The sequence below is a fragment of the Alnus glutinosa genome, chromosome 10 (assembly GCF_958979055.1).
Source record: "Alnus glutinosa chromosome 10, dhAlnGlut1.1, whole genome shotgun sequence".
Classification (NCBI taxonomy): Eukaryota; Viridiplantae; Streptophyta; class Magnoliopsida; order Fagales; family Betulaceae; genus Alnus; species Alnus glutinosa.
In genome coordinates, this window is record NC_084895.1 from 11004268 (window position 1) to 11030986 (window position 26719).

General features: G+C 32.2%; 1 non-coding gene across 1 annotated transcript; it reads left to right on the plus strand.

Annotated features, from left to right (window-relative positions):
* The first annotated feature begins 8682 nt into the window (after window positions 1–8682).
* On the plus strand, window positions 8683–8761 carry LOC133880792 (small nucleolar RNA R21). The gene has a single exon (XR_009902409.1). It is a non-coding gene; the product is annotated as a small nucleolar RNA R21 (small nucleolar RNA).
* The last annotated feature ends 17958 nt before the right edge of the window (window positions 8762–26719 follow it).

Here is a 26719-nt window from a genome sequence, read left to right on the forward strand (position 1 = left end):
TCTCGTCTTTACTAGCTTAATTCCCAGCCTTCCCCCACGTACTGAAAAAGTAAGTAATTCTTTAGAAATTATTGGAGAGCAATGTTATTGCTCGATTTAAAGAAAAAGTGGACTGAATATTAAACCCGGCCAATCACATTCTGAATATATTAATTAATATATGACTGCCCAAAAGATTCGCAGGCGACAAATCATCCCTTATTCACGTCCTGGTTCATTCTGACTTTAGAAGAACGTAACGTACAAAACTAAACAGTTTAATTAATTAGGGTTAAATACTTTTTTTATATTTGAGTTTTGAAAACTTTATTTTTTAGTACTTAAAATTTAATTTGTATCGTAGAAGATATTTGAGTTTTGGGAAAAGACGAACTTGATAACTCTATTAATTTTTCCATCCAATATTTAATGGATTGCGACGAGTCAACCCCTGACGGTTTAAGCGTGACACAATATAAAAAAAAAATAATAAAAAAAAATATATATATATATATTAATTAAAAAATAATTAAAAAAAAATTGAACAAAAAAAGAAAAAGAGGGTTGGCTAAGCCACTCTTTTGACCGGTCTAGTGTGGCGGAACTATCCCCATGTGAGTGCTCGGCCACCCATGGGCAAAGAAAAAAATAAAAAAAGAGTTAGTGTTTTGGCCACCCCATGACCAAACCTTAGGAAAAAAAAAAAAAAAAGTAAAAATTTCGATTTCCACGTGACATTACGACATCATCAGAGTTAAAGATTTGACAACGGAATTTTTTATTTTTATTTTTTTCTTAAAAACTTGAAAACATAACATAACACGTCAGAACTGACTGAATTACCTTAATATATACAAATACGAACTATATGTTTTAATATAATAAATATACTCAAAGAAATAATATATGCGCCACATGCGGTACTAATAATACTCAACCACACTTTTACCCTAAAAGGAATCAATATAAATAATAACGTTTTATTCCTGTGATCCGACGCACACACAGTGGACGGCACAGAGAGCTCAGGCGAGTGAAAGACTTTGAGAGAGTCCTTCTTTTCTGTGCGCACCTGGGCCGACAAAATGGGAGTATCCTTTCCTGTTTCTGTTGCACCCGAGAAGAAGAATTCTTCTTCTCTTCTCTACTATTGATCGAGAGGTTTAAGAGCTGGAAGAGGCTGTGGGTTTTGAGAGAAAACAGAAGAGGAAGAGCATGGTTTCCATACTCTGTTTTTCACAACTCACAGAGAAAGAGATGAACCAAAGAGAAGAAGAGAGGAACAGAGTTCCTGCTGGAAAATGGAGAGAAACCGAGAGAGAGAGAGTTTTGAAAGAATTGAAGAAGAGAGGTGTGCCATTGAAAATGTCTCTGTTTTATACTGAATTGGGTGGTCAAGATTTCTTGGATCAAAATTGATCCAACGACTGTAACCGGATCGTGGGCAGTAAATTTGCTAGAGAGGTGAAGATATTTTGTGCAAAAATATGATAAGGGAAAGAGGGAAGAAGATAACTGTGGATGGGGCTTCACTTGGACTTGGACTAGGTTCGTGGACAGCAATAGGAATGGGCTGGTTCAACGGGCCGGGCTGGGTTCATGAAGAACTAAAATGAGCCCATAAATTATTAATGTTAAATTTTCGTCCAAATTAAGAGTAGAATTTTTCTCGAGTGTTATTGCGCCCTAAACGGAATCCAAAAAATTATAAAATTCAGAGGGTAGCAAGAGGACTTCAAATAGAGTTTTCTAGTTTTTGAATCAACCAAAACAGAAATTGTTTGACTCTATTTTCATCGTTCCAAATTTTAAGGTCTGTTTGAACTTTTATCAAATTGAAAATATAAACACGTCTTAATCAATGAATGAATATTTAATCTTATAAATATTCATATACTAAGGTAAAATACCAATGAATATTTATTCTCATAAAAATTCATATATATATTCTTTTGCTTTATTATTAGGTCTTAAATTCTATTTTAAGACATTATATTTTATGTCTTAAAATCTATGGCGTTATACCGAACCACCCCCAAGGTCCAAAGACCACCCTTTTTTTTTTTTTGCCACCCCAAACCGGTTAAGGGGGTGGCTTCTCTTCTTTCTTTCTTTTTTCAATTTTTTTTAAAGTTTATTATTTTTAAAATTTTTTTTTTTTTTTTATATATTTTACCACGTGTCAACCCTTGCCTTAGGGGTTGACACTTGGCAATCTGTTAAATATTGGAAGGAAAAATTAACGGAGATACCAAGTCCGTCTTTTCTCAAAACACAGGTACCATTTGTGATACGAATTGAAATTCATATAGTAAAAAATAAAGTTTTCAAAATTCAGATACTAAAAATGTATTTAGCCCAATTAATTAAGGTGTTGCGATAGCCACGAGGAAAGTCAATTTTGCGCCGCGTGAATTTCTCTCATTTGTAAACAATACAAAAAAACTTGCTCATTAGAATGAACTCTTTGTCACTGCTAATGGTCCGACACTAACCGCAACTTGTTGGGTCGATGCTAATTATGATCAGTCAACAGCAGTCATGACAAATGTCGCTACTAAAATATTTTTTGTCGACCCAAAAAATTATAGATCTGAAACCATTTGTTGCCACTAATGATCTATATTTAGTGGTGACATCTTGAATTGCTGTTAATAGCTTCCCACAACAGCCCGTGCATGGTGAAAAATTCCCACGAACTTTTTAACGGCGACATATTTGCGTCGACCCAAAAGTCGCTGCTAATAATCTAGACACTAATGAAGAAAGTTCTTGTAGTGGAATTATAATAAAGGTAATTGTGCCGACTTTCTTAGTTTGTTTTCAATCATTTTTTTTATGGTAAAAAATCATTATTGACAATTCTAGATAGACTAAGATTTCTTTTAAACTGGGTTCTATAAAAATGTCATGTGTCCATTTTGCATGCACTAAAAAACGACTTTTTGAGCCGTTTTCGTTGGAGCCGTTTTAACAAAAACAGCTCTGATTAGAGCCATTTTAAGTAAAGTTGTTTTGTTAAAAAGGGCTCTAATTTTATATATATATATATATATATATATATATATATATATATATATATATATATATATATATATATATATATATATATATATATATATATATATATATATGTATTAATTAATTTTATATATAGTAACATGCGATTGATCCTAAGTACTAGTCTGATTGATCATGATAGAATCATAGGATCGATAGAAGATCTGATTGATCCAAATGTATTACTCTAATCGATCGAACATTCAATCAATTAGCCTAGTGCATTAGTCTGTTCGATCATGATAGGATCATAGGATCGATAGAAGATCTGATCAATCTAAGTGTATTACTCTGATCGATCAAACATCCAATCAATCCTAGTGCATTAGTCTGATCGATCATGATAGAGTTCGATCAATCAAATTTGACAAAGTGAAAGTTCGATCTAACGTACGATTAATCCTAAGTACTAGTCCAATCAATTATGATAGGATCATAGGATCGATAGAAGATTTGATCGATCTAAGTGTATTACTCTGATCGATCGAACATCCAATCAATCCATGTGCATTAGTCTGATCGATCATGATAGAGTTCGATCAATCAAATTTGACAAAGTGAAAGTTCAATCTAACGTACGATTGATCCTAAGTACTAGTCTGATCGATCATGATAGGATCATAAGATCGATTGAAGACCTGATCGATCTAAGTGTATTGCTCTGATTGATCGAACATCCAATCAATCCTAGTGTATTAGTCAGATCGATCATGATAGAGTTTGATTAATCAAATTTGACACAGTGAAAGTTTGATCTAACATGCGATTGATCCTTAAGTACTAGTCCGATCGATCTTAAATTGTCCATCTCGAACTAGAGCCGATCTATGAAATATATGTTCAAGCTCGGCTCGATCGTTGAAAACTCAGGCAAGCTCAAACTCCCACTCATGGAGAATGCCATTTGAGTTCATAAACTAATTAATGGTATATTAATGTGAGCAAGTAGCGAGTCTAATATATTCTAAATAACTAAGCAACTATAATATAATTAAGTACAATATATAGCTATTGTTAATTAACCAAGTTTGATGTCAGTTAGATTATAGTTAACTACGATATAAATATATATACACATAGAAATATCGAGTAACATATAATTAAATATATGTACTTAGTATATGTTAATTAATTAGATAATATGTTAGTTTATAAGGTACCTAGTCAAATTTAAAAGCAATCATAGTACAAATTGAAATAGAATTCGTCTAGATTTGCATTCTTATATTTCGGGACACTTTTGGCATAGCAGAAATCTGAATTACGAAAATCCTATTTCACAATTATTTGTAGTATTTTGAGTTAGCTTTCCAACGCCGCTGGTTTCATTTTAATCCAGTATTTAAACGGAAAGTTATGGCCAAAATACTATAACATATGCAGAATCTTAAATTTAATCCAATCCGATTTTGACTCCAATTAGAGAAATTTCGATTTAATCCTTTCAATGATTTTGTTAAACATAACCACATCATCTAGGTCTTCTCAAAGTGTGCTTTCTTTCAAGTTTTGTATTTTTCACCTTAAAGCTGCCGTTTTCTCTCAATGTCTAGTAAAACATTAGAATACCAAAACTAACCAAAAACATTAGAAAATAACGAGGCTAAAGGTTTAACATATGCAAATTAAGGGGTCCAAATATACAATATTTTGCACTCATCATAAGCACTTTTACATCTTATTTATTTCGGCAAAACCTTCGAGTACTAGTCTCATGAAGGACTAAATTTTGGCTTCACAAATAAAGCATTCAACAGATAAAGTACAATAAACAAAAAGGTGTATGAGGATGTGCGCAAGTCGATATACAAAGAGGTCCTTATGTGTAAACCGCTTCTCTTTACCTTAAGTTTCACTGGAAATCAATATTCAAAGAGGTAGGCTATTTTTCACCGAATGTTTTTGTTCATTGTTCATTGTTCATTGATTTTGATTTACTAACATGGAGGAATATGCTGAAGAGTTGAATACTTAATTTTGGAACACAATGAATTTTGGATAAACTGAACTTGCCTTCAATCTTTCATGTAGTTTCTCAGGATTGTCGCTCTCCCCTGCTAATTTAGAAGAAGCCATTGATGCCACGGCTAGATGTCCTATGTAGTCCTCAAATAACTCATTCAGTTACAATTAGCAACACTTTTTCTTTTTCTTTTTCTCTTTCTGCGCAGAAAAAAAAATAAAAAAATAGCAACACGTTTTTAAACAAAAGAATTTAATTGAGAAAAGATGCAAAATCCAATTCATGAATCCAGATTGTGCAATTGGTTGAACACCTATACTATAGGGCATCCCAAAAAAAGACAATACATCATAACCCTACACGAAGATAAAATTGGTAGAAAATGTGTTGGAAATTTATGTTTTCTGAAAGCAAATATTATACCTAAATTTAAAGTTTTCCCCTGACGAGTGGATTTAATTTGTCTTGAGAAGTTGGCATTGTTTTTAAATTTATATATATTTGTCTAATTCGAATTATGATTGTCTAATTTAAATTTATGTGTTTAAATTTTGTCTGGATTTGAATATTTGACTTGTTGAGCCTATTCTTTTGCAGCTCTTTGTTTCTTCCCCCCTCTCTCCCCTCTCTCTTCCCTTGTAACTTTATATGTGGAAAATATTTGATTGAGTAAGGAACTTCTTATATTCCACACTCAATTCTTCTGTTTAATTTAAGGATCAAAAGACACCTAAAGGTGCAATAGCCAAGGCGAGGGCCACTTTTCCTAAAGATGTTCGTCAAGAACAATGGCCTTTGATTTGTAACTCATTTGAATCACCCACATGGAAGGTAAATATATATTCTTAAACTGGTTTGTTAATTAGGATTTATTATATTTGATTACAACTGTAAGAAATATAATGAATATTTGATTTTTGATTGAACACTATCAAGAGAAGTGTAGACGAAATGCGGCTAATAGATGCGAAATGAAAACAAACCACACTGTTGGCACCTACTCATTCATCAACGTTCTTCACAAGAAGGTAAGAAGTTTAAAGTATACGTCTGATCACAGTAATTTTAGTTTATTACCATTAATTATGTGTTTTATATGCAGACAAAAATAACTGGTGTCAAGCCCGGTACTCTCGAATTTTATAGTGATATGCTCAAGAAGAAGGATGAGTCTTTTGTGAATGAAGTTGTTGAGAACTTATATGTAAGGGTGTAATTTCAGATCGGTTATAACCAGCCGGGAAATCGACTCCGGGTAACCGAAAAACAGGTTTGGTACCCGATTATTTATAAACCGGGTACCCAGAACCGGAGCCGGTTATTTAATTTCCTAGACACTCGGTTATAACCGGGTAACCGGGTCCAGCTATATATACTATTTTGGGCCTGATATATATATATATATTGAATATGGGCTTTTTCTTTAGAGGCAAAGGACCGGTCCAATATTGTTCAAAATAAGGGTCCTTGTAGTGCTGTAAAACACACTAACCTCGAGCCTCACCCTTCTGTGACCTCGGTATACTCACGCACGTCGCACGAATCCCACTCTAACTTTTCATTTGAATCATTTCTTTCTTCTTCTCCCTGAAGCTTCTTCTTTTTCTTTTATTATTGATGAATCCCTGAAGCTTCTTCTCTAATGTCTCTTTCCTTCATCCTTCCTCCTATCCATGGATTATTTTCAAATCACTGTAAAAAAAAACCTCCCCTTTTGCCTAGACGCCTAACAAATGATGAAAGCCATAGGTGGTAGGCGAAGCCGCCCAAAGGAGTCGTTCAACCCACCACCACCGTCGACCCCTCTAGAGCACCTCCGCCAATTCGAGCGAGACTCTGAAGCCAGCTTCGCCAGCAGCCGGCCCTCTGTCGGCATGGGCCGCGCTCCCTCCGCCGCAGCCTCCTTTGTGCTCTACAAGAACCAGTCTTCTTCCTCCTGGTTTACCACATTGGATTAATTTGGTTGTGAATTTTTGCTGTTTGGTTGCTGAGAAAATGTGGGAAATGAATCGAATTGGAATTCTGGCTGCTGTTTGGTTGTTTTTTGTTTTTTTTTTTTAGTATCCAGTCTTGATTACCGGTTTTACCTGGGTAATAGGGTAATTCCCAGTTCTGATTCCGGTTACTGAAATTCAGTAACCGGGGAACCCACACCGAGTTTACACCCCTACTTATATGTAAGTAAATAAAATGATTATTCGTAACGAATATAAATAATTAATTTGTGTGAATAACTTAGTTAATGTTCATTTTGCTTGTGCAGAATGAAATGGAAGCAAGAGCAAACTTAGACAACGTAAATTGCACTGAAGAAGCTAGAGATATTCTCCCAAGTGTTAGGGGTTTCACGCTCAGGACATGTTCGAGGGATGGGGTGTGGTGTCAGGCCTACCCGGTCAAATTCTTCTTGAGCACGTTCCACAAGCCGAATTGACATTCATGAGGAATGCTAGAAGCATCGGCAAGAGATCGAGGCATCACATCAAAGGATGCGTGAAGAGATGGCCACATTGCAGACAGAGATGGCCGCATCACAGGAAAGGATGCAGGAAGAGATTTGGGCAGAGATGGAAAGAGTACTATCACAATTTCAAGGGTTAGAGAACTTTTCCAATCGCAAGAATTTTCATACACACATATTTGATATGTAATTGTTACAAAGATTATTGATTAAGATATGAACTCTAATCTTACTAAGCATGGAGGGAGCTCTACCAGAGGTCAATGAAGCAAAGATGGTCATTTGAGGGCACTTTGGTTGTAGTTTTTCTTAGACTTTTTATAATAGTATAAAAGATTCGAACAATTATGGTTTCTATTTAGTATAAGAGATTCGGACAATTATGTTTTGTATCTAGTTTAAAAGATTCGAACAATGATGGTTTGTGTTACAAGGTAAGAGACTAAGACAATTTTTTCGTTAAAGAACTTTGAATAGTAAACTTCCCTTGACATGTTTACCAAGGTTAAAGAACTTTGAGTAAACAAAGTAAGGGAGTAAAATTATATAACAAAATTTTCTTTTTAAGTGTTTGCAGGATGGCAAGAGAGAAAGAAGGACAAGAAATTGCGATGCTAAAGGGCTCAAGTGATCGATGGTAAGTTATTTCAATCCCATTGTCATTCACTTATTGGTGGAAGTATTGTAAGATGTAGCAAGCAGGAGGCTCATTACAAGGTAAGAGATTAAGACAAATTTTTCTTTTAACTTTGAATAGTAAACTTCCCTTGACATATTTATCAAGGTTAAAGAACTTTGAGTAAACAAAGTAAGAGAGTAAAATTATATAACGGTTTTTTTTTTAAGTGTATGTAGGATGGCAAGAGAGAAAGATGGGCTAAAAATTGCGGTGCTAAAGGGTTCAAGTGATCGATGGTAAGTTATTTTAATCTCATTGTCATTTACTTATTGGTGAAAGTACTGTAAAATGTAGCAAGCGGGAGGCTTGCATGGAATTATATGGATGAGTACAAATTATTTGGAGTGTTTGGCTATTGGCTATACATGTTCAATGGTTGTTGGTTGTTATAACTGTTGGTTGGATATATGGTTCCCAGTTTTGCCAAGTGTCTTAACATTTCACTATTTACGGTTGTGGTTTTGGTGATTTTGTGGCTAGTTTGAACAAGCATATGCCTTTATTATTTATATGTGAATTTTGTTCAAGAATTTTGCTTTCAATCCCAGTGAAGAATTTATATGAAATTAGAAGCAGTGGACTCGATTTTTATTTGATGAGCAATGGATTCTGAGGGATTGTCTTTTCACATTATAGAGTTGCAAACTCATACTAGTGGTTATATATTTGTTTGTGAATCTATTGGTTGGAACTATAACTATCTTGGTCTCTAATTTCATTTAAATTATTTTCTATCCATTTCTCATGTCCAGAGGTTACTTAAGGCAATGCAAAAAATTGTCCTCCGCAATTAGAGAGATGATGTGCTTCTCCTTTATGATTTGGTCTAAAGATTTGTTTGTTTCAACTACGTTTTCTTAAGGATTCTTTTTATTGAAGTTTCTTAAATGCACACCATAACAAAACTAGCAATAAAATTTCTTGTGTTTGTTGTGTTGCTTATTGTGTAACACCCCGGTCCCATATTGGGAAGAGATGAATAGTTCACAGAGTGAGTAGTTTATAAAGATACTCATGGGTGTTAAGTCCCACATTGCCTAGTTACTAGGTGAAACTGGGCTTTATAATAGATTCTAGGGAAGCTTCAAATTGACTAGTCCTTTTGGAGTGATAGCGCAGATGTGGCTAGCGCTTTTCCTTGGGTCGTTACAAATGGTATCAGAGCCACCTAGTAACATCAGGTCATGTGGTACTGGAGCACTGCATGACGTGGCCCTGACGGGGACGTCAGGGGTTTAAGGGGGGAGTTTGTAACACCCCAGTCCCATATTGGGAAGAGATGAATAGCTCACATAGAGTGAGTGATTTATAAGAGATAGATGAGTGCTAAGTCCCACATTGCCTGGTTACTAGGTGAAACTGGGCTTTATAATAAATTCTAGGAAAGCTCTAAATTGACTAGTCCTTTTGGGGTGATAGCGCAGATGTGGCTAGCGCTTTTCCTTGGGTCGTTACAAATTTGTAACGACCCACCCCCAATGACACAATATTGTCCGTTTTTGGCTTTTCATACCAGACTTCCCAGGAGGTCACCCATCCTGGGATTGCTCTCGTAGAAGCACGCTTAACTGCGGAGTTCTGATAGGTTCATGACCATCACGGCTTTAAAACGCGTTGTTGTGGTATCAGAGCACGCCGCAGCCATGGTGACCCACCCACAATATTGTCCTCTTTGGTATCTTGGGACTACTCGAACCCTCAACCTCAAGGCTTTGTTCCTTACACCCAACCATCTGGGCTCCAGACGCGTTGTGTCATAAAGAGTGCATTTATACATATAAGCACATCCTCATTCCCAGACGATGTGGAACGTCACAATCACCCCCTCTTTGGACCCAGCGTCCCCGCTGGCGTACCTCATTGGGCTTATGCACGCTCCCACCATCTCAGACTGGGCAATGGCTCTGATACCATTTGTAACGACCCAAGGAAAAGCGTTAGCCACATCTGCGCTATCACCCCAAAAGGACTAGTCAATTTAGAGCTTTCCTAGAATCTATTATAAAGCCCAGTTTCACCTAGTAACCAGGCAATGTGGGACTTAGCACTCATCTATCTCTTATAAATCACTCACTCTATGTGAGCTATTCATCTCTTCCCAATATGGGACTGGGGTGTTACATATTGTGTGTTCCTTTGTTGTCTCTAGCTAGTGCCCATTTGGTTAGGACTGACCCTCTTAAGTCCTCTTGTGTTTGTTGGCTTCCATTATATCTTTTTGTTTAATTAATGTTTAGTCTCAATTTTTTTTTATTTTTTATTTTTGCTTGCATATGCCTTGATTGCTCTCTCTTTTAAAAAAATTTAACTTAATTGAAACTTAGAGACCAACTATAACATCTATATGGATACCTAATCCCAATATCCCAATTTAGGATATTGGGATCCAAATTAATTCTGTGTTTTTGATAATCAAAATACGTAGTTTATATTGATAATTAAGTTTGTGATTTCATGTTATGTTAGGAACTTGGAAAATAATATTATGGGTAAAGTTGATCCTGAAATGAAATTCCTTTAATGTTTTGCACTTGTGCTTGAAGCACTAGAACTCATGTACTTTATTGGCCATGCTCTATTTTAATATTGTTGGGGTTTTCTGAAGGTGAAGATTCGTGTAAAGTGTGTATGCTTTTGTTTCTTTTTACTACTCTTAAATGTCTATCGTATTCTCTATTACAATATTCTATATGAAAATTTTTATTTAAGAAACATTAATGGCAAAATATAGGAGTTTTTCCCATCCACTTTGTAAGATAGTTGTCAAAGTCTTGGGCCATTTTTTCGTGCGAAGTTTAGCATATTTGTTGCTTCTTTTGAGGAAATGTGTTGTCAATGAGGAAGTTGGGATCGTGGGAAAATTATTTAGCATACTTAGTGCTCCTTTCGATTTGGAATTTGCATATTCAAAAGCCAATATGTTCGCATTGTTTGTAAAGTTTTTTGGGAAATTAAGAAGTTTTGATGTCTCTTCCTTTTATCATAATGGAAAATTAGTGGACATTGGACAGAATCATTATCCTTTATAATACAAATTTTTGACTCAATTTTTGTGGTTCTTGGCTCAATTTCAATTTCTTGATAAAAATGAGATTAGTCTAGCTCTTTCACTTCCATATCCTTAATTATAGCAAACTTTAATACTAATGATTACCTTTTGTATAATCATTACAATTGTTTTTTAAAGATATGGTGTAGAAATTATTATATATATATATATATATATATATATATATATATATATAAGCCGAGTTTTTCCTTAGAATGACATAGAATAGTGACACGTGGCATGAACCCATATTTTTTAGTGACTAAACCGGTCATTTAAATACTGAGCCGGTATTTTAAATAAAATTGAACCGGTCTATTTAATCTCTCCCCTTCTCTCTCTCTCTCTCTCTATTAATGATACAAGTAGCCCATCTCTCTCTCAATTAATGATATAAGTATGACTCTTTGGTATTTTTATATTTTTTGTTGAAATCTAAATATAACCGGTCTATTTAATCTCTCTCTCTCTATTAATGATACAAGTAGCTTCTCTCTCTCAATTAATGATAAAAATATGATTCTTTGGTATTTTTATATTTTTGGTTGAAATCTAAATATGTTTCCATTTTGTTTGTGAAATTTGTGATTGAACAATTCTTCATTTGAATGTTTATGAGATTTTTTTTTTGTTCATTTGCTTTTTCGAATGTTCAGAATTATATAGGATTCAAATATAATAGGTATCACACCAACATAAAAAAAAAAAATTCCTACTAATTTTCTATTTTATATTTTGATAATCAAAATCGTGGTTTTCTTCTTGCTATTTTTCTTCTTCATACTTATTTTCATTCTAAACTACACCTATGTGAATAAATATTTTAACATGTTTTAATTTATATGAATTAAACTAAAAATAAGGGTCTTATGTATTAATTGATTTAAATGTTTTATGGGATATTAGTTTTTCTTTTATGTGATTTTTACGATTTTCACTTATTTTTTGTAAGTGTTATTCTGCTTTTGAAAGTCAAAAAATGCAAAATTTTATTTGATTATTGTGCACAAAAGGAATATAAATGCTTTTAAAACACTAAAGAGTTAATTAAGCTTTAAATTTGAAATGTTTTTTTTTCTAATGTTCAAAATTATATGGATTTTATTTTTATTGAAACATATCATATCATATCATATCATATATAAAAGCCGAGTTCTAACTTAGAGTTGACCTAGAATTAGGACACGTGGCATGAATCCATACTTTTAAATATTGAACCGGCCATTTGAGTAAAAAAACTAGTAATTTAAGTAAAACTAAACCGGTCTGTGTATTTCAAGTAAAATAAATGGTGTATTTAATATGACTAATTAACTATCTTATATTGAATAAAAAATGAATAGAAACGTACTCCTAATCAAATCTCTTCCATTGAATAGAAAATGAATAGAAACATTTAATTTTGTTGTTATTAAATTCTCACTAATTTCTACCTCTCTCTCTTCCTTTAAGTAAAATCTTTTACTCTAACACTACTTCCTCTCCCACTAAATGTCCGTTACAAACTAAACCTCAAAGAGTCAAATGTCAGTTTTTTTTTCTTTGGGAAATGTCAAAAGTCACTCCAATATTTCTCGCTTTCTCAAATAAATATATGGAGAAGTAATGGTTTGTGTCTATGCAAAACTGAAATGTTGTTTACATTACCGGAGAGTGGTGCTCAAAGCAAAGAGAGCGAAGTTTTTGCTATTGTTGGAACATTTTTGTTTGTAATATTGCTATAACCTTTTTTTTTTAGTTTGTCTTTCAAGTTTGTCGAGGTTGAGTTCAATAGAATTGTAAATAATATGTTTGTATTTATTTTATGTGCTTCTGTTTTTCTGATTTGATTTTCTATCATTATTTTTGCATTGATAATTTATATTATTTTTTTTTATTTTTGTTGAAAAAGTAGTTTCTTTTACGCAATATATAAGAATGATGGTCGAATTAAAAAATATCTATCTGACCGTAGTTTCTTCCTATACCTACAAAGTTCTTTGGAACTGGAAAAAGTATATAAAAAATAGTTATTTTCTATTATATTAATGGTTATCATTTTTTTTTACTTTATTTTCTATGATTTTGTTCTTTCTTTACATTTTTGTTTTGTCCCTATTTCCTAATTTATATTATTTTTTTGTTCAAATTGCTTTTTTCTTTTTTTCTTTTTTTCTTTTTTTCTTTTTTCTTTTTCCTTTTCTAAATTTTACATTGAATTCAAGGAAACCATGGAGAGAGAGAGTTTACATTAATTATTGTTTTGAGTACGAGGTATGACGATTTTTTAATTTACATTGTTCACTGATTTTTTTTCCTTGTATAATGCACATTGTTAACGTGCTTAATTGATAGACAATATTGATTTTCAAGATTTCATATGAACCGGAAAAGTATATGGAAAAGAAAACTCTAATTTATTCTATAAGTATTTTTTATTTTTCATTTTTTGTCTATATTTTCTATGGTTCTCTTATTTCATTTCCTCTCTTCTTCTTTTTTTCTTTATTTTTTATGTAATTAATATATTATTTTTCATTCAAATTACTTATTTTATCTTTTGTAAATTTTACACTAAATTCAAGAAAATGATGGTGAGAGAGAGTTTTCTATGGTTGTTTTTTGTACGGGGTATGATGATTTTTTAGCGTATTATGTTTATTGAGTAGTTTTTTTATTACTTTGTGTAATACAAAAAAGATAACACTATTATATGGACAAAAATTTCTTACAATCCACATATAAGATTGACATGTGTCATTTGAAATGTGAGAAGCATATGTTAATTAAATAGCATGTACTTCGTAAATACTTTTTTAATAGCATTAATAAAAAAAAATGTGCTTCTCACATGTTTGAAGGATACATGTCTTTTTTAAATGTGAGTTGTAGAAAATTTCCTATAAACCAGTTTATAAGAAATTTTTGTCCCTATTATATTATATTAGTGTTTTTCAGTTTTCATTTTTTATCTATATTTTCTATGCTTCTCTTCTTCCCTTTTTTTTTTTTTTTTTTTATTTATTATTTTATGAAACTGAATTATAAGGAAGAAACCCGCGCATAGCATGGGTTACGAGCTAGTATATATAAAAGCCGAGTTCTTCCTTAGAATGACATAGAATGGTGACACATGGCATGAACTCATATTTTTTAGTAACTAAATCAGTCATTTAAATACTGAACCAGTCTTTTAAATAAAATTGAACCGGTCTATTTAATATCTCTCTCTCTATTAATAATACAATTAGTCTCTCTCTCTCTCTCAATTAATGATACAATTAAAGGTGTTTCTTTAGTATTTTATATTTTTAGTTGAAATCTAAATATGTTTCCATTTTGTTTGTGAAATTTTTGGTTAAGCAATTCTTCATTTGAATGTTTATGAGATTTTTTTTTTTTTTCTTTTATGTGATTTACACGATTTTCTCTTATTTTTTGGAAGTATTATTTTGCTTTTGAAAGCTAAAAAAGGCAAAATTTTATTTGATTATTGTGCACAAAATGAATAGAAATGCTTTTAAAACACTAAAGAGTTAATTAAGCATTAAATTTGAAATGCTTTTTTTTTTTTAATGTTCAAAATTATATGGATTTTATTTTATTTATTTTTTTTAACAGGATTTTATTTTTATTGAAACATAATAGGTACGTATCACACTAACAATATTATAGATTCCTACTATTAATCATACTATTAATGCTTTGATAATCAAAATTCAGATTTTTCTCTTCCTATTTTTTTTTTCTTCTTTACATCTCTTTCCATTTTAAACTACATATATGAGAGTATTTTAAATGTTTTAATTTATATGGATTAAAACTAAAATTATGGCTATTTTGAAAGTAAAATTTTATGTGATTTATATATTCATCCAATGTTCTTTGTACAATGGAGAATTATGATACGTGGCGTGAACCCATAATTTTTAAACACTACACCGATTTTTTAAGTAAAAAAAATCGGTTAATTTTAAAGGTTGAACCAATTTTGTCATAATTTTAATAAATTTATTATGCTTTAATGAAAAAGATCATGGGTGTTAATTTTAATGAGACCAAAATAAGGATTTTTTTTTGCATTATATCATTAAGTATCATTATAGCCAAATTAAGTTGTGAGATGTTTTAAAAAAAAATTAAAATTAAAATCATGCATTAATTATAAGTGGTCAGTTTTTTTTTTTCTCCAAAATTTTATTTCAAAAGTTTTCCTTATATTTTCATTAAGTTCAAAATTTTAATATACAATATTATGATTTCAGAATTTACAACTCTCCAAAATTATAGAGAGACAAAATTTAAAACTAAAAACGTACTGCATTAACTACTCATAATTAATCATACAGGTATTGTATGCATTAATTCTAAAGAAATCATACAAGTAAGCTAAAAAGTCATATGATTCTCTTAGATTGGTTATTTATACATCTCTCTCTTTAGGGTTTGAAACATCTTGAATTGTGAAATCAAGAGCATCCAGCAGCAACATTCAAGAGAAGAACAGAGTGTTGAAATACATAATTTTGTTTTGTTCTTCTGAAGGACTTTACTTTCTTTTCTTTTCTTTTCTTTTTCTTTTTTTTTTTTTCTTTTTTTTTTTGTTTTTGGTTTTGTGGAGTGCGATAAATGTTTAATGAAAGATTTTGTTTTATTTTGTATTCATAAAAAAATATTTTGTTTAGTTTGTTCAGTATTTTTTTAAAATGTTTATTATTACTTGGGTTTTATTTGTATTTAAATATAATAGGTATCACACTAACAATATCATAAATTCCTGCTAATTTTTTACTAATGCTTTGGTAATTAGATTAAACCATGTTTTCTTCTTGCTATTTTTTTTTTTATTATTTATACTTCTTTTTCGTTATAAACTATTCATATTGGCACAAAGATTATAACATGTTTTAATTTATATGGATTAAACTAAAATTAAGTGTCTTATTTTTTAGTTTATTTGAATGTTTTAACGAATATTTTTGTTTTCGTTTGTATGATTTACTCGATTTTCAGTCATTTTGTTTAGTTTGCTATATATATTTTTTAGAATGTTTAGAATTATATAGGTTTTATTTGTATCGAAATGTAATATGTATCACACCAATAATATTAGAGACTCCTGCTAATTTTTTTTATTAATGCTTTGATAATCATAATTTACAGATTTTCTTCTTGCGTTTTTTTTCTTTTTTCTTTTTTCTTTATACTTCTTTTAAACTACTGATATGAGAACAAAGATTTTAATATGTTTTAATTTATATGGATTAAAATAAAATTAAAACGTCTTATTTTTTAATATATTTGAATTTTTTAATTTTTATTATTTTTTGGTATGATTCACTCAATTTTTTTTTTTTTGAAGTGTTTTTTCTACTTTTGAAGGTAAAATAAGGCAAAAAATTATTTCATTAAGCATTGAACGTGATGTGAGAGGATTTATTTGATTCATTAAATGTTGAGTGAAAAATTTTATTTTATTTTGTAGGATTTGGCTTAGGTGCTGTAAAATTTTTAAAAAAAAAAAAAAATTACAACACTATCTTGACCATTGAAAAAACTACAACACATATGCTGTAATATTTGAAATTTAGATTTTCTTTTTGCTATTTTTTTTTATACTTCGGGTCCGTTTGGGTTTGCGATTTCAAAAAGTGCGATTTAAAATAACGATTTTAAAATGTGCGATTTGAAAAAAGTGATTTTTAAAAACGCAATTAAGCGTTTGGCAAAATCACAGTTTAGCCTTTAAAATCGCGAATTTACCTTTTAAAATTCTGCGTTTTCAAAAAAGCATCATCTTATCTGCGATTTGAAAAAGCAGATTTTCTGCGTTTTCAAATCGCAATTTTTAAAAACGCAATTCTCAAACGGTCTATGTTCTGCAATTTGGTTTAAAATCGCACTTATTGTCTACGAAATCGCAATCCCAAACGCACTCGAACAAATATTTTAAAAAGTTTTGCTTTTTTGGGTTAAAATAAAATTAAGAGTCTTACCGTTTAGTCTTTTTATTGAAAGATGTGTGATAATTTTTTTTTTTTTTACAAGCATTTTTTAACCTATAATAAAAAGTACGATAAAGATATGTTTAAATTTTGAAACTAAATTATAATGAAGAATCTCTCGCATAGCGCGGGTTATGAGTTAGTATATATAAAAGCTGAGTTCCAACTTAGAGTTTGCCTAGATTAGGACACGTGGCATGAACCCATACTTTTTAAACATTGAACCAGTCATTTAAGTAAAAAACCGGTAATTTAAGTAAAACTAAATCGGTCCATGTATTTCAAGTAAAATAAATGGTGCATTTAATATGACTAATTAACTCTTATATATAAAGCCGAGTTCCAACTTAGAGTTGACCTAGAATTAGGACACGTGGCATGAACCCATACTTTTTAAACACTAAATCGGTCATTTAACCGGTAATTTAAGTAAATCTAAACAACACGTGGCATGACCCATACTTTTTAAACATTGAATCGATCATTTAAGTAAAAAACCGGTAATTTAAGTAAAACTAAACCGGTCCATGTATTTCAAGTAAAATAAATGGTGCATTTAATATGACTAATTAACTCTTATATATATATATATATATATATATATATATATATATATATATATATATATATATATATATATATATATATATATATATACACACGTGGCATGAACCCATACTTTTTAAACATTGAACCGTTCATTTAAGTAAAAAACCGGTAATTTAAGTAAAACTAAACCAGACCATTTATTTCAAGTAAAATTAATGGTGCATTTAATATGATTAATTAACTCTCTTATATTGAATAAAAAATGAATAGAAATGTCAAATTTTTTGTCATTAAATTCTCACTAATTTCTACCTCTTTCTCTTCCTTTAAGTAAAATTGAAAAAAAAAAAAAAAAAAAAAGAGAAACAGAAATGCTCAATGTATTTCAAGTGAAAATAAACGGTGCGTTTAATATTCCTAATTAACTCTCTTCCGTTGAATAGAAAATGAAAAAGAAATGTTTAATTTTGTTGTCATTAAATTCTCACTAATTTCTACCCCTCTCTCTCTCTTCCTTTTAGTTTTTTTTTTTTTTTTGACATGTCCACACAAAAGGGGGAGGAGGGATTCGAACTAGTGACCTCCGCTTCATGAGGCGTGATCCCTAGCCGATTGAGCTACCTCTTGGGGACCTCTCTTCCTTTTAGTAAAATCTTTTACTCAAACACCGCTTCTCGTCCCACTAAATGTCCGTTACAAACTAAACCTCAAACAATCAAACGACAGTTTTTTTTTCTTTGGGAAATGTCAAAAGTCACTCCAATATCTCTCGCTTTCTCAAATAAATATATGGAGAAGCAATGGTTTGTGGCTATGCAAAACTGCAATGTTGGTTACATTATCGGAGAATGGTGCTCAAAGCAAAAAGAACAAAGTTTTTGCAATTGTTGGAACCTTTTTGTTTGTAAACTGTTATAGCCTTTGTTTTTTTAGTTTGCCGAGGCTGTGTTGAATAAAATTGTAAATAATATGTTTGTTTGTATTTATTTTATGTGCTTCTGTTTTTCTGATTCAATTTTCTATCCTTATTTTTGTATTGATAATTAATATTTATATATGTTGAAAGAGTTGTTTCTTTTACGCTATATATAAGAAGGATGGTTGAAATAAAAAATATCTATTTGACTGGAGTTTCTTCCTATACTTATAAATTTCATTGGAACTGGAAAAAGTATGTAAAAAAAAAAAATAGTTATTTTCTATTATATTAGTGGTTATCATTTTACATTTTTTTTTTTTACTTTATTTTCTATGATTTTATTCTTTCTTTACATTCTTTTGTCCCTATTTCCTAATTTATTTATTTATTTTTGTTTAAATTGCTTCTTTTTTTTTTTTTTTCTTTTTCTAAATTTTACATTGAATTCAAGGAAACCATGGGGAGAGAAAGAGTTTACATTAATTGTTGTTTTTGGTACGAGGTATGACGATTTTTTAGTTTACATTGTTCATTGAAATGTTGAATTGTTTTTTTTCTTCTTGTATAATGCACATTGTTAACGTGCTTAATTGATAGACAATATTAATTTTCAAGGTTTCATATGAACCGGAAAAGTATACGAAAAAGAAAACTCTATTCTATTCTTTTAGTATTTTTCATTTTTTGTCTATATTTTCTATGGTTCTCTTATTTCGTTTCCTCTCTTCTTCTTTTTTCCTTATTTTTTGATGTAATTAATATATTATTTTTCATTCAAATCGCTTATTTTATCTTTTTTAAATTTTACACTAAATTCAAAAAAATGATGGTGAGAGAGAGTTTCCTATGGTTGTTTTTTGTACGGGATATAATTTTTTAATTTATACTGTTTATTGAGTAGTTTTTTATTACTTTGTGTAATACAGAAAAGATAACACTATTATATTATATTAGTATTTTTCATTTTTTATCTATATTTTCTATGCTTCTCTTCTTCCTCCATTTCCTCTTTTTATCATTTTTTTTGTTCTGAAATTAAATTATAATGAAGAATCCCGCGCATAGCGCGGGTTTCGAGCTAGTTTGCTTAAAATTTGAGTTTTTCGTTCCCAAATTGAATTGAGAGTAACTTCTACTTAATTGTTTTTTTTTGTTTTTTAAGTAAGCAAAAAATTTATTAAAAAAAGCGTAAAGGAACTTCTACTTAATTGTTGAGAAGTTGCTTGCAAGATTTTTATTTTATGATAATAATTGATGTGGGTCGTATGCCAATCAGTTCTTATTTATTTATTTTTACTTATAAAAAAAAAATTATGATAATAATTGAAAAACACAAGAGTGATTACAATTATTTTACTCATTGATAAGCACATATATGATTTGCTTTGCCTCGAAGGGATTGCTCAAGGCCTTTGAATCTTCAATGAGAAGCAGGAGATACCGACATATAAAGTGGCTAACATCAGCAGAGAATCAATGATTAAAATGCATGTGAAACCAGAGGTTGTCATATCAGAAATTCACAAGTTAATTATGGGTATTTATTTTCTTTTGAGTGCCACATTGATTTTATGGCGTATGAACTCTTTAATTATTTTTTTTCCCCTTACAGACATCTTCAATTCGTCCCTATGTTGTTTGTGCTGTTTTGAGGGGTATAACATTTGATGAAGGAAGTTATAACAGCTTTATTGATCTCCAAGATAAGCTCCATCAGAACATTTGTCATTATTGACTCACTGCTTCATTCATCATTATTATTATTTTTTGATAATTAAGTGCAAATTTTATTAAAAAACATTGTAAGGAGTATACAAGAAGCAACAGCCTTAACACAGCTTCATTCATCATTATCAACTTGGTATACTTGGTGTCTGCCATGTGTAACTGATTGTACAACTGTGAATTGAAATGTTTCTGAACCATTAAAAGTTGAAGAATTTCGGTGGACTCTTGATTGTGTTTTTCCACTAATTCTAGAGAGGGAAGGGTTGATTTGTATGGTGTATGTGCAGTTTATCTATTAGTTTCAAACACAGATTGACTAAACCATTTGACTCAACTATGTAAATGAATTATTGGAATGAGAGTTATTGAGTGCTTCAAATCCTTCAGATTGACTTAAAGTTTGGGGCCACTTCATGCAAATCTCCTTCTTAGGTTCTTGTTCTTCGGAAAGCCCCTTTGTTTAACCGTCAGTCTCTGCTTATACTTTTTTACTTCGTGTAATTAAATCGTTTCATCCTTTTATCAGTAAAGGTGAGGAATCTGTCAAACATGTAAAAAAATCATACTAAAAAATTTTTGTTGCCTAAGTATGAGAAAGGAGAAACGGAGAAAAGTAAACTAATAATATTCATCTTGAGGTGGTGTAAGCAAACTAGGACCGAGGAATGAGTTCGATTGAAACTTCAAATGGGATAGCTCTTTAGTTTTATTTTCTCAGTTTGTCAGTTGCAACTTACATGCTTTCTAGTGTTTGATTAGCCTTAAGAATTTATGTTGGGAGGTGCTGATAGTGGTGTCTAGTATTACATGAGATAATTTTTCAATGACGATGATGCAGGCAACAATGAGATGGTTTTAATTTAATTTAGGTTTACTTGTTTATAGAAATCAGAGGTATTTTGGTTTTTCCATACTTTTCCCAGCAGCAGGTTTGTTGGGCTTGGTTATGTATGAGGTCTATGTTAAGGCATGGATTAATCTTTCTAGAAGTCCATAAAAAGAAGGATGGATAGAGGCCTACTATGTAAGGCACGTATTGATATTTGCAATGAAATATATGTAAAACGCTGCTCCTGGTTGGACGTGTGATGCATCTTTCTCTTGGGTGTTAATAGTGATGCGCGCTCAAGAACCCAGTGGGATGCTAGTTGACTTCATTTTTTCTTTCTATTTCCCTTTCTTGTTACTTGCTGTTTGCTGTGTTTTATCCCCTTACTCAGACTTTTCCAGCCCTAAACACTAATATCCCTGCCCCAAATACAACCTACAAACCTAATATGTACAATTTGTATCAGATCTGTTAGTATCTTCTCAACCAGCCCCAAAATTCTTAGTTATTAGGTGCTGAACTATAAGATTCTGCACCATAATTGGTGTCAGAAAATTATCTGCCATGATATTTTCATATGATGGAGATTTCTACATCAGTGGATTTGCTTGGGAAGAGGGTAAGGCTCTTCTTCAAGAAGAAATTCTTCTACGAGATCTTCAGGATGATTTTCATGATCGACTGAATACTCTGAACAAGGTGATTTGTTTTTAATTGATTTTGCAAGGAAATGTAAGGAAGTATTTATCAAATTTTGGAGCGGTAGAGAGTGATCATATGACTATCACTATATTCAAGAGTGAGCCAAAATTTGAAATTAAAAGAGAGATATCTCATGTATTTTGAGAAAGTCTGAAGATGCAACTGAAAAATGGGTATCCGGTTTGAGATATTCATAAGATTAATGAAGAAAGTACAATTTTCAAGCCCAAAAAGAAGGCTGAATTGCCACAACGCATGCAAGATGGCCTTAACAGCAAGACTAGACAGCAGAAAGGCCTAAACAAATAGCTAAACTGCCCCAAAAGGAAGCTGAAAATCCAGAAAAAGGATGTTTGCCAATACCATTCCCACTTAGACCATGGGATTCCTTCTTCCAAGACACTCTGTCAAGAAATTGATTCAGCCCTTAGAAAGTTCTGGTGGGGGATTTCCTCAAACCAAAAGACACAACTTGACCCTCCTTGCTTGGAACATTCATTTGCACTCTCAAATCTATTTGAGGGCTCAGCCTTAAAACTATGGAATTTCTGATACGACTCTCCTTGCAATGTTGGGCTGGAAGATGATGAACAATCAATCTTTGTTGTGGGTTGATGCTCTAAAAGCTAAGCACCTGACTAATGATGCTTTTCTTAATGTTCCAATCAAACTTGGGCTTCTTGGCTTTGGAAAGGAACTCTAAAGAATTGACGAGTAGTAGAAAAAGGTGCTTGTTGGGCTATTTCAAATGGGGGCAAAAATCAATATCTGGTCTTTCTCTTGGATCCATTCTCTTCTTAGTTTCAGACTAAATCCTAACCCCAACCTTTTGAACCCACCTGTAATGGGTATATTAGTAGTGTATGGGCTGGGTTATTAGTAGTGGGTTGAATGGGCTTGGCCCATTCCAATTAATGGAGTCTTTAGATAAGGGGTATGTCTATATAAGGCCTAATAGAGTAATGGTAGGATTATGAAAATGAGATTAGTAAATTGTTTACTGTGGTAAATTTGAAGGCTAAGCACCTCGAATGCTCTGGAGACCGGACATCTCGAATCGTCCAATTCTATCCTTTTGTTCAATTCAATACAAATACATTACCGATCAATTTCTTCATCAATTCATCATTTTATTATGTTTTCATCTCAATTTCCTTTACAATTCTGAAATATAAACCCTAAATTCCTAAACAGATAATAAATCTGTTACACCACCATTCAAGTAGCTGATATAATAAACCCCTCTCACCGATCCTGGAATACTGTCATGTTGCATCTCCTTTTTAATCCCATCATTGTCCAGCAAATTCAAAAACATTCATCTAGCACAGAACAACTCAATTGATCGATCGATTTGGGCCCCCTTCCCTCTGGCCAATTTTCAATTAAATCAACCTAGTAAGTGGTTATCCAAAACTCAACCCACCAGCGCCGCCCCCCTCCTTTAGATCCTCAAGATTGGAACTGTCTGTGGAGTTTAAAACTCCAACGCAGATTGAAGCACTTAGTTTAGATTTTTTTTTTTTTTTTTTCCCCCCTTTACGTACTACGTACTGCAATTAATATTATTATAAACAAATTAATTATCGATCACACTTTTAATAATGATAAATATCGATCGTTCAGGAACAAATTAAAAAGGGAATAATAAAGGTAGATGGATTACAAGAATTAAAAAGTAGTGATCGAGGATTAATAAGGAAAGAGGTAACCTACAGGCTACAAGAATTAAATCGAGCCTGATTGATCGATCGATCTTCGAGTTCTTAGAGTTGAAGCATGATCGATGATGGGAGTGCTGTCTGTCTGGTTTCTTCAAGACCACCTTGGCATGCAATTAACGAACAGGAAAGGAAGGCGATCGAAGGAGGCTAGGCGTACGTATGGTAAATCCTAGAGATGTGTATGTACTGTGGATTTATATATACAAAAATTTTCTTCTGCCTTCTGCCTTCTCCTTATAAAATATAGGGTTAAATACTCTAGAGGTACTTGAGTTTTACGTGTTTTTAAATTTAGTACCTCAGTTTCATTTCGTATCACAGGTAGTACCTAAATTTGGAAGAAAAAAGCCCTAGGTAGTACCTGTCAGATTTCTCGTGGGAATTTCAACTTCTCGCCACGTGTCAACCACTGAGGTTGACACGTGGCACCACATAAAAAAAAATTAAAAATTAAAAATTAAAAAAATGATTAAAATTAAAAAAAAAACTAAAAAAAGAAAAAAAAAAAAAAAAAAAAAAAAAAAAAAAAAAAGAAAAAGAAAAAAAAAAAAAAGAGGGGTGGCTCAGCCACCCCCCTTGGCCACCCCCTTGGCCGGTCTGGCCGATCTGGGGTGGCCGAACCACCCCACCCACAGTTGAAAAAAAAAAAAAAAAAAAAAATTGAATGGTTTTGGCCCTAGGGGGTGGCCGGCCACTCCCATGGTGGCCAAGGCCTCCTTTTTTTTCTTTTCTTTTTTTTTCATTTTTTTTATTTTTTAATTTTTAATTTTTTTTTGTGCCACGTGTCAACCTCAGCGGTTGACACGTGGCGAGAAGTTGAAATTTGGACGAGAAATCTGACAATGATTTTTTCTTCCAAATTCGGGTACTACCTGTGATACGAAATAAAATTGAGGTACTAAATTTAAAAACACGTAAAACTCAGGTACCTCTGGAGTATTTAACCCTAAAATATAAATAACCGACCCAAAATTAAATTTAATTGGGTTTTTTGCTCCATTCCAACTTGGAAAAGGATGGAAGCACTTGCGCTGCCTTGTCTTCAGTCTATTAATTCACCCGTGGTCCCTGTTGAGGAAAGGAACGTGTGTATATAGGGTTCTTATAGATCCAATGATTAATTTAGAAAAAATATATACAAATATCATTTCTATTAACAATATCCAATGGTCGATCCGAAACTTTCATTAGTAGCTAGGAGCATTAATCCTAGTAGCATTTTTGCACTAAATTTGGCTGCTGTGAGTGATTTTTCTAAGAGCATTCCTATTAGCATCACCAAAATAGTTTTTTAGCTATTTTGGTGAGCCAATTTGATAAAAATCCTGAAAAATCACTCCCAGCAGCCTCACAATTTTAACCAAAAAAATTTGATGACTGAAATTACTAACCAAATTAGATGAGACATTTTCACTCAACAACCTACTCACCAAATTTTGTTTCACCTTTCTCTCTCACATGATTAGCACATTTTTTTTTTTTCATTTGTTCTCTCATTTTCTTCTCCCATCTCCCATCTCTCACACGATAATGTCCTTATTTCATGGATATGAATAATTTTTTGTAAAAAGATTATATAGAGAAAAAATAAATAAATATGAAAAAAAGTTATTATTTAAATGGAATAATGAATATTGACTAGTTAAAATGGTGAGGCTGCTGGGAGAATTTTAATAAAGTGGCTCACCAAAATAGAAAAAAGTAATTTTTAGTTATTTTGATGAGTAAAATTTGGTGAGGCTACTAGGAATGCTCTAAGGCAATGCGGATTCGATTTTTTTTTCTAATAAAATAAATAATAATAATAATAATAAATATAAATATTCCTTAAATTATTATTTAATTGTCTATGCGTACCTAAATTAGCAATTGTGTCAATGTTTCTACATAAACTATAAAAAAAATGTTAATAAAGCACAATTAACATTGTTTAATAGTTTAGAAAGAATATGAACACAATTAATAGTTTAAAGAACACACGATAACAATTGAGCGGTGGTTTAAACTTTTAACGAGAGTAGATGTGCTTAAACTTTTCCATAAATTTTGAAAGAAATAATTTTTATATAATTTTATTTTGTTGTTTTGTTTTTATATAATTTTATGGAGGGTATATTTATTATTGTATGGCACGACAAATTCATATTGTTTGGTAGTTTAAGAGGAGAGAGCCCCTTCTATACGGTAGAGGCAAAAATCACTGGTTTTTTGCCGACCAATAACCACTTGACACATCAGCAAAAAGCAAAAAAATTAAAATGATACTGAAGTAGCTAATCCCTCCCCATCTCTCTTCTAAACTCTCTTCTGAGTTGATTCTTCTGAAGCCTCACGATTCCAACAAAAGAGACAAACCCCACTGCCCAAATCACGTCCGCCGGTCCGCCAGTCTGCCATCCGTCGTCCGCCCGTCAGCCGGCCCGCCGGTCCTTCCCTAATCACTGCACGTCCGCCTGGACTGAACCACGCAGCCCGCTCGTCCGTTCGTCATCCCCAAATCCGTCCGTCCGTCCTCCCCAAATCCTCCGTCCGTCCGGCCCAAATCCATCCATCCGCCGTCCCAAATCCCCAAATCACTGCACGTCCGCCTGGACTGCCCGCTCGTCCATCCATCCACCCCAAATCCGTCCGTCGGCCCCAACCCATAAATTTTACCAGATGAAATCTTCCCCACACCATTTTCGGTCAAGCCAACACAACCCATAAATTTTTCCATAAAATCAACCAAGTTCAACCCACAGTCAACAACCACTCAGCCACCAAAATCAAAGCCAAAGTATCAATCAGAATTCCACATACCCAATATCAAGGCCAAAGTATCAACCATTCGTTCTCTTTCTGTCTCTCTTGGTGTCTCGTGTTGCAGCAAACCGAAGAGGGAAAGGGGATGACCGCTGGGTTTCGACGATAGAAAACAGGGGATTTTCGGTGGGTTTGATATTTTTTTTCCTTAGGCTTTCACTGCACGTCTGCTGTGGGGAGGGATTTTACAAGGGAAAAATGGAAGAATGGAGAAGCGAGAGGATCAGCATCTTTTTTTCATTTTGAGTCGACGTGTCAATTTTTGATTGGTGGGCAAAAATCCCAACCTTT